This window comes from Castor canadensis, chromosome 11 (genome assembly GCF_047511655.1).
Source record: "Castor canadensis chromosome 11, mCasCan1.hap1v2, whole genome shotgun sequence".
In the NCBI taxonomy this organism is placed as follows: Eukaryota; Metazoa; Chordata; class Mammalia; order Rodentia; family Castoridae; genus Castor; species Castor canadensis.
Window position 1 is genome coordinate 93,853,079 of NC_133396.1, and position 12,550 is coordinate 93,865,628.

Sequence of the window (12,550 nt, forward strand, 5' to 3'; positions counted from 1 at the left end):
ATCACAGCGCGCCCCGCCCAGGTACCTGCCCGCCCCGGCATGCCCCGCGCGCCGCCCTCCCCACCCCGTGGTTTGGGGCTGTTGAGAAATGGACTGGCAGCGAGTGTTGGGATTGAGGTGGACTGGGCGTTGCCAAAACCCGGGCTGAGTCCGGCGCCGCGTTCCCAACCGGAACTGGCCGCCGTCTACCCGCAGTCGCTGACTCAGTTGCCAGCGCCTAGCCCCGCCACGTGAGGGGCCCAGGAGACTCGAAAAGGCGAAGCCTGGTGCAGATTCTTGAGCAAACGCTGGGGTTAATTCGTTTGAGATGGCGCTTTTACCGGAAAAGACTTTTTAACAGTCACTCCAGTCACTTGGAACGAAAAAAGTAACACTACTGTAATCCAGCTGGAAATGCATCCAGACGGATGGTTTAGACAAACTTGGATTAGAACTTGGCCAAAGGGAAAAGAATCTTAGTGATACTGAAATGTTCCCCAGTTAGTGCCCTGGAGTTGTCGCTGATTAAAGACGCTGGACCAGGAGTTGAAAGTAAGCACATGGCTTATTGAAAAGATAGCAAAGCACCTTAACTGGTGGGACTTAGAGCTAAGCCAAAGAAAGACTGAAGTCCAGGAGATGATATAACTGACAGGTTCAACTATTCTATATTTGTGATTGGTTGGCGCCTAGTCAACATCTCATTCAGTCTGACCACCTGTCCATCCCTCTCCTTATCAAACTGAACATTCCAGGAAGGTCTGGTCAGCTCTTCCTGGCCTTGGCCCCACCCCGCACATTGTGCAGCTGCGTCTTGTTTCTTTGGTAAGAGGCTTGCTATTTCTCTGAAAACCCGTTGTTTCCCAGGCCTCTTTAGATGTGTGCTTTTAAAATGCCTCTCTCATCCATAATGGAGTCCCTTCTGTCATTGCTCCTGTCATTGCCCTGACATTAGGTTGTGTTTGTTGAATGGATTGTTTTACTGCAAAAAGAAAGAAAAAAAAATCCACAAAGAAGTTACCAGGAACACCCTCTAGAAGAATAGTTACAAACCTCAAACACACAGAACACATATGAAAGAAGAATAACGCTGTGTCTGTGCAGGGAGAATTCAAATATTACTAAGAAGTTGAGCCTGTTAGAAATTATTAATCAAAAAAGTCAAAGACTTTCAACTTTAGTAACATCATTATTATTATTATTTGGTGGTACTGGAGTTTGAACTCAGCCTCACGATTGCTAGACAGGTGCTCTACTACTTGAGCCACTTCATCAGTAGTTTAATTATGCTTCTTCTCTTTATCTTTTATAAATGGTTTTGAGTATTTTAGAAAAACAATTCTTCAAATATGAAAAATTATTTTGAAATTCAATTCATAGTTATAATATATGCTAATTTTATAATAATTCAATTCGGCCATCTTTGGTATTTTGCCAATTTTGATCATACAAAAGTCATAACTTTATACATATTTATTGATGTAGGAGGATCAAACATAATTTAACAATTATATAGCTTTGTTTACAATTTTTAAATACTTAATCATATGATACATGGATTTCCATCTGTACTCTTTCTCAGGCCCCACAAATCTTTAGGACATGCCCTCTGGTAAGTGTCCCAGCCACAGGATGTCCAGATGCCTAAGGGGAAATACAAGATCCCTTCAAGATATAAAAATGTAAGGAGGGTGCTTGCTTAGATTTGCAAGACTTAAGACTCTATCCCTTAAGCCATGCCTTCAGTTTAGATTTTCTGTTTTAAAACAAGCCTGCTATCAAATCAGTGCATAAACTTAGTGTTTAAGTAGTGACAAAACTAACCAAAGCTGGAGATTATAGATTTTTCAGCCCAGACAGCCACTTCTACAACAAGGCACTAGATGCAAAATCTCAGCCTGAGGCAGAGGGAGAAATGTCTCCACCACGCAGGACTACAGCACATGGCTCTTGCTCAAGAGAAGGCCTTCTGCTTTACAATCTCCATCCACTTAGGACTGACAAGTGCCGTGTGAGGCCCTGTGTTCAAATTCCAGTACTACCAAAGAAAACCCTCTCCTTTAAAGGCCCTAAGAAAGCCTGCTTGTCCACTACTGACTTATACTCACATAGCACTTATTCCTGCATTTTTGAGCACTTACTACATACTATGCACTATATTATATATAATGTACTTTACATACAAATGTAGAACTAAGAATATGTTAGCTCTGCCTACCAGGAATTTTTTTTTTTAAGTCCAACCTCCTCTCCCACTAGAAAGCAGAAGAGTTGATTGTAGGGCCCATAATAGAGAGGGAGAGACAGAATGTTTTGTTTTGGGTTTTTTTGGTTTTGGTTTTTTTTGGTAGCACGGGGGTTTAAACTCAGGACCTAAGGCTTACTAGGCAGGTACTCTTACTGCTTGAGCCACTCCCCCATTTTATTTTGTTTGGTTGGTTTGTTTGGTTTTTATGATGGGTTCTTTTCTTTACAAACTATTTGCCTGAGACTGTCTTTGAACCGCAGTCCTCCTGATCTCTGCCTCCTGAGTAGCTAGAATTACAGGCATGAGTCACCAGAGCCCAGTGAACAGAATATTCAAATTTGCACTGGAGCCCAATTTTACTAATTATGCCACTATTCAAATAGTTATGTAATGTTCAAGGAGTATTATACATCAATATCTTAAAATTAACTTTCTCCCCCCATCCCTTTGTTCACAAGGTTGCTGATTCATTCTTTTAATCAGTATTATTCACTTGAAAAACATTCAAGTGCTATGTGCTGGTGAAGAAATACAGTATCCATTTTGTGCTCTCAAATTAGATAAAGTCACAAATGCCAGTGTACAATGAGGTTTTTCAGCAGAGAAATTAAGGGAAAAAAGCAAACAACAAAACAGTTGTTTTGTTGAATGAGGAAACGTGGCCCAGGTAGATGATTAGGAAATACTTAATATGTAATATATGACAACTTGTATAATATGTATGTGTCTTCAGAATTGTTCTTTTACTATACTTACAATTTTCTAAACTGATGATGATGAATAAGGTAGATATTTAAGTGCTTAGCAAGACTATTAGCCATCTTCCATAGTTCTGTGTTCGTGGCCCCTTAATTGGGTATCTATGTGAGTTGAATGCATAATGTTCACTTATCCTAGCTAAAAAACATGGATCAAACCCAAAAAGTCTGAGAACTACTCATCTTACAGACCCACAGATACAACCAGTCCTTCTCTTCACTTCTTTTTTCCAGTGTAAGTAGGTGTTTTTCAATGCTGGCTTATCTGTCTTCTGTTTCCTCTCTTTATGTACTCGCCTTTGGAAAGCTTATTTCTTTAAGGGTTTTAACAATACACTTCTATACTGCTTTATAATTTATAAAATTCTTTTTACAGCATAAAGTAGCACTTGGTGTCAGAGGGATACGGATCCATATCTAGGCTCTTAATTCAGGATACAATACATGGAAATGTCATAATGAAATTCTCTTATAGATATCTTAAGCAAAAAAAGAAGTCTTTTTTCAAAAACGAGGAGAGGAAGGTAAAACAGGTCCTGTCTGGGGATAGGTACCAGTAGGAGGGAGGAGGATATAAAGAAAGGGTGTAGGAGGGTGACAATATTATGTATTCATGTATCAAACTGGGAAAATGAGACCTGTTGAAACTATTTTAAGAAGGGAGGAGGTGTAATAAAGGAGAATGATGGAGGAGATGAATTTAACTAATATAAATTGTAAGCACTTTTGTAAATGTCACAATGTACCTCAGTACAACTATATGATAATAACAAATAAATGAATGAACATATGTCATGTTGGTACTGTTTTGTTGTTTGGTTTTTTCTCCATTTCTCTGGTGAAAACCTTATCACACACTGGCATTTGTGCCTTTAACCAATTTGAGAGGAGGAACTGCATAATATATTTCTTTACCAGCACACAGCACCTAAATATTTTTCAAGTGAATAAATAAAACATAAGTTATAAGACTTAGTTTCTTCATTTGTCAAAAGAGAAGAAGAATATCTACTAATAGGGTTTGTGTGGTATACAGGAGATAATCAGCATAAAATGTTTTAGGATATCTTTTCAACAAATGGGCACAAACAACTGGATGTCCACATGCAAAAAAATGAATATGGACCCCTTCCTCACACCATAGCAAAACGTAAGTCACAATGGATCATAGACCTAAATGTAAGATCTAAAAGTCTTCTAAGAAAATGTAAGAATCAAATTCATGATGTTGGATTGTGCAAACCCTTCTTAGATATATGATACAAAAGGACAATGACAAAAGAAAAAATTGAAATTTGCCAAAATTAAAAGCTTTTGTGCCCAAAGGACAAAAGGGGGGGGGGGGAAACACTACAAGTCTTGTACCTAGAATGCATAAAGAACACTTACAATTCAATAAAAAAAGACAACCAGATATCAAAACAGACAAAAGCTCTGCATGAACATTTTTAAAAGAAAATATGCAAATGACCAGTAAACACATGAAAAGATGCTCGACATCATTCATCATCAAGGAAATGCAAATCAAAACTACAATGAGATAAAACTCATGGCTATTGGGATAGCTATGATGAGAAAGACAGGAAATAACATCTGAAGGTATGGAGAAATTTGAGACCTTCATACACTGTAAGAATGTAAAATGGGAAACCCATTATGCATAACAATTTAGCAGTTCCTCAAAAGTCTAAAACTAGCATTACATATGGCCCAGCAAGTCTACTTTTAATCATCTAACAAAAGAAATGAAAAACTTTTACACAAACACTGATAGCATGTTTGTCTGTTTGTGAGACAGGGTGCTGCCATGTATTTCAGGCTATCCTTGAACTCATTATGTAGACTAGGCTGTCCTCAAACTCTCAGTCATCCTGCCTCAGCCTCCCAAGTACTGGGATTGCAGTCATGCACCACCACATCTGTTTAGTAACTTTATTTATAATAACCAAAAACTATAAACAATCCAAATTCCATCAACTGATGGATGAATAAATAAAATGTAATATATCCATACAAGGCAATCTTATGCCACAATAAAAAAAGGGAATGGTGATACATGGTACAATTGTAGTAAGTGGAATAAGCTTGTCACAAAGGACCACTTATTATATGATTTCTTTTATATGAAATTTCCAAAATAAACAAATCAATAAAAATAGAAAGTGGACTAGTATTTGCCTAGAACTAGAGGAGTGGTAATGAGTGACTAATGAGGTGATTAAAATGCTAGGAAATTAGATGATGGTAATGGTTGTTTGCACAAATCTTTAAAAACCTCCGAATTGTACAATTTGAGTTAATTGTAAGGTATATAAATCCTACTACAATAAAACCATTTTTAAAATGCTTGTTCAGGGCCCAGCACATATTCCCAATTCATGAATGTTATCTACTAACATGCCAGCCTCTCAATTTATCTACAGATCTATTTGCACATTGTGCCATTGACCCATTTCATTATAAGGTGACTCATTATAATATTGTTTATAATAGAAAAAGATTGAAAACAAGCTAAAAGTACATGAATGAGAGAAATACTTGAATAAATTAGGATACATCCATTCACAAGAATACAGAACAGTCATTAAAAAGAGAAGAATGTAAGTAAATGTAAAAGCAATAAAAGGAGAAAGAAAAAAAAGAGAATAATGAGGAAATTTTTTATGTATTGATAGGAAACTGTCTCCAAGACATGCTATTGGGGAAAAAAAATCAGGTGCAAAATAAAATACATAGATGACAGATAGATTGATAGATAAGATAGATAGATAGATAGATAGATAGATAGATAGATAAATGTACTTACATATCTGAAAGGGTAGTAAAAAAAAAAAATAACAACATTCTGATGCTATTCTTTACCTCCAGGGAGGAAAACTAGGTGACCATGGGGTAAAGAATATTCTACTATATACCTTTTAGTGCCTCTTCAACTATGAATCTTATGAGTGTATCTGAAACTAAATATAGACACAAAAGTCTCACGTTACATGATTCCATCCATCTGAAGCAAGTAATAGATAAATCATAGAGACAGAAAGCAGACTGGTGATTTCCAGGGGCGAGGAGAAAGGGGATGAGGAGAAATTGGTTGATGGATATCTTAGTCCATTTAGTGCTATAAAAAAACAACATAGACTGGGTGGCTTATAAGCAACAGAAATTTATTTTTCATGGTTCTTGAGGATGGAAGTCCAAGATCAACCAGCATGGTCAGTGGCTAGTGAGGGCCTAATTTCTGATTCGTAGATGTCACCCTTCTTGCTGTGTCCTCCCAATGTGGAAGGTTGAAGGGATCTCTCTGAGTCCCTTTTATAACTGCACTAATGTCATGAGGGTAAGGGCTCCATGCTCATAACTTAGTTACCCCAAAGTCCCTCACATTGAAGACAGGTTTCAACATATGAATTTAATCTATAGCAATGGGCCAGGGATTTTTACTTCAGAATAATGGAAATGTTTTGGAACTAAGTAGAGAGAAGGACTTGTACATCATTGTAAATGACCTCAATAGCACTAAATTGTTCACAGTGAAATAGTTAATGTTCTGCAAATTTTATCTCCATAAATTATTTTTTAAATAAAAGAAGAAAAGATATGGGGGAAAGAGGAAGAAAAGAAGGAAGGGAATGAGGGAGGTAGGTAGAAAGGAAAGGAAGAGGAACACACAGCACTGCCCAAATAGAACAGAAGCTAGCCTGGAGGGTTTCTAACAAACAGCTTTGTAATGGAATGGCATGGGCCAAGAAAGTTTGCTCAGTGTGGATACACTTACAGAGCCAGGAGAAGCTGCCCTGACTCTTCCAGCACCAGCCCAGGAAGAACTGTCTAGAGGCTCCTGCTGCACACTGGTCATTCTGCCCACCTGCCCTCTAACTCTCCCTAGACTCTACCCATATCGAATAATAAATCATTGTAAGAAAGATTCTCTTCACACTTTCTCTCCATCCCCTCTGCTTCTTCCCAGCTCAGTTCCTACTCACCATCCTGAGTAAAAACTGTAACATCTCCTAAACAGCCTCCTCACCTTTCCTTGCTTCTACCCCAACTCTATCCTGCCTCCACCACAGGTTTATCACCTCCATGTGTCATTTGTCATCAGATCCTGCTCCTTACTCAAAAGCCTTCACCATCACATCTGAGGCCTCCGCTGGAACTCAGAGTTCCTATAAGTGCGCCCCAACCTGACTGTCTGGGCTTGACTTCTAATGAAGTAATTTGAGCATCCCAACTCTACACATAATTTCTTGACTAAAATTTACTAATTGAGTTTAAATACTACATGTGAGCATTTTAAATGCATTATTTTATGATCTCAGAGGAGCTCTGAGAGTCTAAGAGAACATTAGTTTTGGATAATTTTTGCTTTTGAACTTGGCTAAAAATATCCCCTAAGAATCAGGAGTCCTTATAGTGCTGAGAACAGACTATGACTACCTAGTAGACTGGGTCAACTAAAAGCTGGTCAGAGGCCAATGGGAGAAATGTGTTCCATCTCATTCATGGCTTTCCAGTCATCTTTGCCAGGGAGACTAATTCCAGAAAGCATTCATGGCCACAGCAGTGCATTGTTGAATGTTATTTATGTCCCAATCTCACAAATCATTTAGGTTACTCCTCTCAACAGCCTCAAATGATGGATGCTTTTCTAATCTCCCTTTCACAGGTTTGGGTGGTTAAGTAACTTCCTCTGGGTTTCTGAGGTTCAAAGCCAAGCACTCCAGCTCCTAAGGCTCTGGTCAAACCAGCCCCCAGGCTGCCATCCTCACATTAGATAGAGTTAATTTGTAAAAGCTCCCTCCAATCCACTGCTCTACCATTCAGAGGTTTCTTTCTGACACTTCCACACCACCCCTTGAAGAATCTTTGAAAATCTAAGTCTGGGCCAGCTATGCCACTGCTGTCATCCCTGTGGCCCATTACAAAGCCGCCCACTCAAAGCCTGAGCAGTTCTGGAGGTACTTGGAGAATTTGGGGTGCTGGGCCAAGATGTTGGAAGGCTTATAAGAAGAACTACAGAAACCTGATAGTGCTTGGGATTTGTTAAAGCATCACCTAGGAGCTGCTACCCTACAAAATCCAGAAATAGAGCTGCTTTGCCTAGAATTGGAGAAAATGAAAGTAAAACAGAAAGCTAATACAGAAGAAAACAAAAAACTGAAGGCAAACCTTATTCAGTTTGAACCACCTCAGGAGAAGTGTGCTAAATAGGATTCTTCTCAGTTGAAAAGACACTGAAAAATGGTTTTGCATGACTTAGTTTGTATAGTACATGATCTTTTCTGAGCAGATGCTATAAAACTCCTTTAGTATGTTAAATTTGCTTATCTCATTTTAACTGTTATAAACACATATATTTAGAATTACCAATAAAAAGTCAGTATAACTTTCTTTGGGTCTTTCTTAGTCTTATTTGGAAGGATGGATCATTGTATTTTAGCCAAGAATTTTAATGTGGAGCTGTTCCTTGGTTTAGTCTGAGATATAAGCATAGGTGCAGCCATTCTTCACAATGAAGATGATAGTGCTTATATTCCCTTAGGCAGCTGAGAGATCTGTGTGACTTAAGATGCTTTTATGTGGGTCCCCACAAATCTTCTGCTCTTGTTTATATAATGCAAAACAAATACCTCTTCTTTGCCCCCACTTCACCTTAGGTAACTGTGTGTGTGCCACTGTTACCTTGCCTTATTTAACTGCTTAGTTAAGCACCAAGGTAATACAAAATTCTAGGTTCAAACACAAGCTAGTATGGGAGGGGGAATGAGCCATGTAACATCAACAATTATACTTTATGGGTATAATCCTATAGTGCTTTTTTACCTTGAAGTACTTTTCTCGCCTTCAATTCATTTTATCTTCATTATCCCTGTGAAGTAGTTAGGGCAAGAATGAGGGGAGGCCTCAGATTGATATTTATACAAATTAGTTACTAACTCTAGAACCTTGGGCACACTAGTCAATTACTCTGGGATTCACTTTCTTTATCCATTAAGTGAGAGCAATATCTACTTTCTACCTCACAGGGATGTTGTGAGGATCAAATGAAAACGTATATGCAAGATTTGTAAATGGTAAAGCACTATATTCTCAAAAGAAAGAAAGAAAATCTAAGTTTGATTGAGTTGATACCCTACTTAAAATCCCTCATGATATAATAAGCTGAAAAAATTATCCTTAAAAGATAACCATGTACTATTCTCTTAAGCTTTATATGGCTTAAAAAGTACTTTGCACATGGAATTCCTTTAAAGATCTTGAACTGGAGAGATGATTCTCCTATTTCAGTGAGCCCTAAATTCAATCACAACTATCCTTGTAAGAGGGAGAAAGAGGGAGACAAGACACACATAAAAGAGAAGAAGGCAATGTGACTACAGAGGCAGAGAGTGGAGTGATGCATCCATAAACCAAGGAATGTCTGTGGCCACTAGGAGTTGAAAGAGGCAAGGAAGGGATTCTCCCCCAAGAGCCGTCAGAGAGAATATAGCCTTGCTAATACCTTGATTCTGGCCTTTCTGGCCTCCAGAACTGCAAGAAAATATGTTTCTGTTTTTTTAAGCCACAAATTTTGTGATCATTTGGTACAATGACCCCAGGAGCCTAAAGCATGTGGCTCCCACCACCTACAGATAAACCACTGCTGACTTAGCTACCCAGACCTCTGTTTTGGACTCATCTCTCACCTCTCTCTCACACATCTCAGGCTCTAGGCATAGGACACTGAGATTGCTGAATTCTGTGCTCCCCTCCTTGTACTACTAGAAACACCTATTCCATTCCCATTTTTGTTCCCTCCCTTGTCCCAACACGTGTGCTTCCAAGTCACCTTATTCTTAACCTCCACCATGACACTTGTTCGGTTTACTCACATTAGGGTCCTTACTGGGTATGGATCCCATCCTACTTGTCTTTGTACCCCCAGTGCCAAGCACAGTGCTGTGACACACAGTAGGTATTACATGAAATAACCTCCCCCAGTCACTGTTCAGATGGCTTGCTGTTGTCATTCCCCTCATTCCCCACTATGCAGTGTGCACACAAACCAGCCCTCAAGTTGAATTTCTGTACCTCTGTCTTGCCAGGTTGGATGAGCAGGCAGCTTTAGAAGGGAGAGTCCGAGGCAATATTGGCAAAACCCATTTCAGCACAGCACAGATATGACATGGTTCTGGTGCATGGATCTCACATGAAACAGGTAAATCCTCATCACAACTCTGAGAGCCTGGGGACATCATGCAAATCCTGAGCTCTGTTATTATGTTTTGATTTCTTGTATGCCAGGTAGCCTTCTCCACTATAATCTGCTGCTACTAAAAAGATGTCAGCCTTCTGAGTGGTCACAGGTTAGATCTGGAACCTAGGAAGTCAAGATTCTGAGCTATGAAGGAGGTTCATTCAACCTGTGGGAATTTGCCTGGGCGACTAGAATTCCTCTCTCTATCCATAAGGTATTCTTGTCTTCACTCTTCCATGCAAAGTAAGTAAGTAGAAAGGGGCCTTATCTGAACCAATCTGGATAGTTGGGTTTTTTTTTTGGATAGTTGGGTTTTTTTTTTTGGTGGTGGTACTGGGGTTTGAACTCGGGGCCTCATGCTTGCTACACAGGTGCTCTCCCATTTGAGACACTGCCAATGCTGTGTGTGTGTGTGTGTGTGTGTTGGGTATTTTTGAGATAGGGTCTCACTTTTTGCCTGGACTGGCCTCAAACTGTGATCCTCCTGATCTCTGCTTGCCCAGTAGGTAGGATTACAGGCCTGTCACTGGCAGCTGACAGGATAATAGTTCTTATTTCTTGTTTAGTTTTAGTGGCACAGACCCTTTTCAGAGTGTGATTATCACAGAGCCTCTCTCCATATGCAAAAACTTTGCCTACAGTTCCAGGAGGTGTGGCTCAAGCAGTAGAGTGCCTGCTTTGCAAGCACAAAGCCCTCAGTTCTACCAAAAAATAACAGTAAATTACAATATAGCTGACTGATAAGAACAGCTGTGTAGATGGGGATAAAGGAGTTCAGAAATGTACATTATTGGAGACAATGAGACTCTTCTAGTCATCACTGCAGGGAAACTACTCTGCAATCCATGAACTTTGAACTTTTAGATGTAGTCACAAGGGCTGTGGGTGCCCCACCTCATTTTTGCTTGCCCACTGGACGCCATCTACATTGGCAGTAGACACCTGACATGTACACAGCTTCTCTCCTCAAGGCCTTCTTGTGGATATAGAGGTGTATGGGGGATTGGATGTGGGGAGGAGCAGAGTCCTCACTCTGGAGCTAAGTCCCAACTGTGGGATGGGAGTGTAAATAGCCCAGCCTTGTGCTCAGGTAAGACGATGCAATGCATGCCCACAAAATTTCTCACAAGTCCCCAGCAAGACTGACAGGTGACCACAGCTGTAACCCACTCATCATTACCACACCTTTTTGTTTGCCTTTTCTGCCTTATCTCATTGGCTCTACTTTCCCATCTGTTCTTCCTGAGATGGCATCTCACATACTACCTGCCTCCTAGTGCTTTTTTCAGGGTATGTTTTGGAGGAAACCAAACCAAAACAGAGGTGGCATTTGCTGAAATGGCCTTTTATTTGTCTGGGACAGATTCAGGTCTCATAGCATACCCACAGGGGGTCTGCTACTATACTAACCTTAAAACCCACATGTGTGTTTTCTCTGCCAGTGCTCTAAACATCCTAAGTAGGAAAAATACACATATCTCAAGAATTTGACTGGAAAAGCTACAAGAACAGGCCAGTTTTCCAGAAGGACTGCCTATGTAATAATGCAACTCAATAAGGCCCTAAGGCAAGTGTAGGCTTCACACTTACAAGGAGTATCATGTCTTAGGGAGAGCTAAGTGCTGTTCATAGAAACAGGGAAAGATTTTGGTACTTTGTGAATCACTGAAAGAAGCTATGTGGTTAAGCATGTAAGAAAAGAAATTGGATTATTTCTAGTTTTTGGAGCAAGTGTTCTCTGGAAACTTGTTTTGAGCTTAATAATCCTTTACAAAGTTACCACAAGAAGTGACTAATACAAGGCTTTAATTTGCCTCATTTGTGTAACACCAATTGCTCCATTGGCTATGCTTCCTCCTGCATCACCAGTTTGATTACTGGCTAATCTCATGGACATGACTGTTCCCACAAATACCAGCCTATTTCTTTTAAAGCAATTTCTGGTGAAAGGCCTATATTCATATTTGATTTTCCCAGTCCTATCTGACTTCTGCTTTCACCAACTGCCAAAACCACATCAAAATCAGCAATACCCTAGGCTGCCAATAAAACTTCTATCACCCAGCTCATTCCCTTAACAGCATTTAGTACAGGCGACTACGCTTTCTTTCCTTGAAATATTCTACTCTTCCTTGGCTTCTAGGACACTGTGATCTGGTTTCTACCTACTCATAGGCTATTCCCTTCCCCCCCACACACCCTATCCCCACTCTAATCTGCAAGTGTTGCTCAGGGTCCCTTACAAGGCCTCTTCATTTCTTTTTGTTGTTGTTCTCTATTTTGCTTTGGGGTTTTTTTGATGCTGAAACCCGCCTCTTCATTTCTTTA

At 39.7% G+C, this 12,550-nt stretch overlaps 1 pseudogene; it reads left to right on the forward strand.

Moving 5' to 3' along the window:
- The first annotated feature begins 39 nt into the window (after window positions 1–39).
- On the forward strand, window positions 40–8,196 carry LOC109696036 (c-Myc-binding protein-like; annotated as a pseudogene).
- The last annotated feature ends 4,354 nt before the right edge of the window (window positions 8,197–12,550 follow it).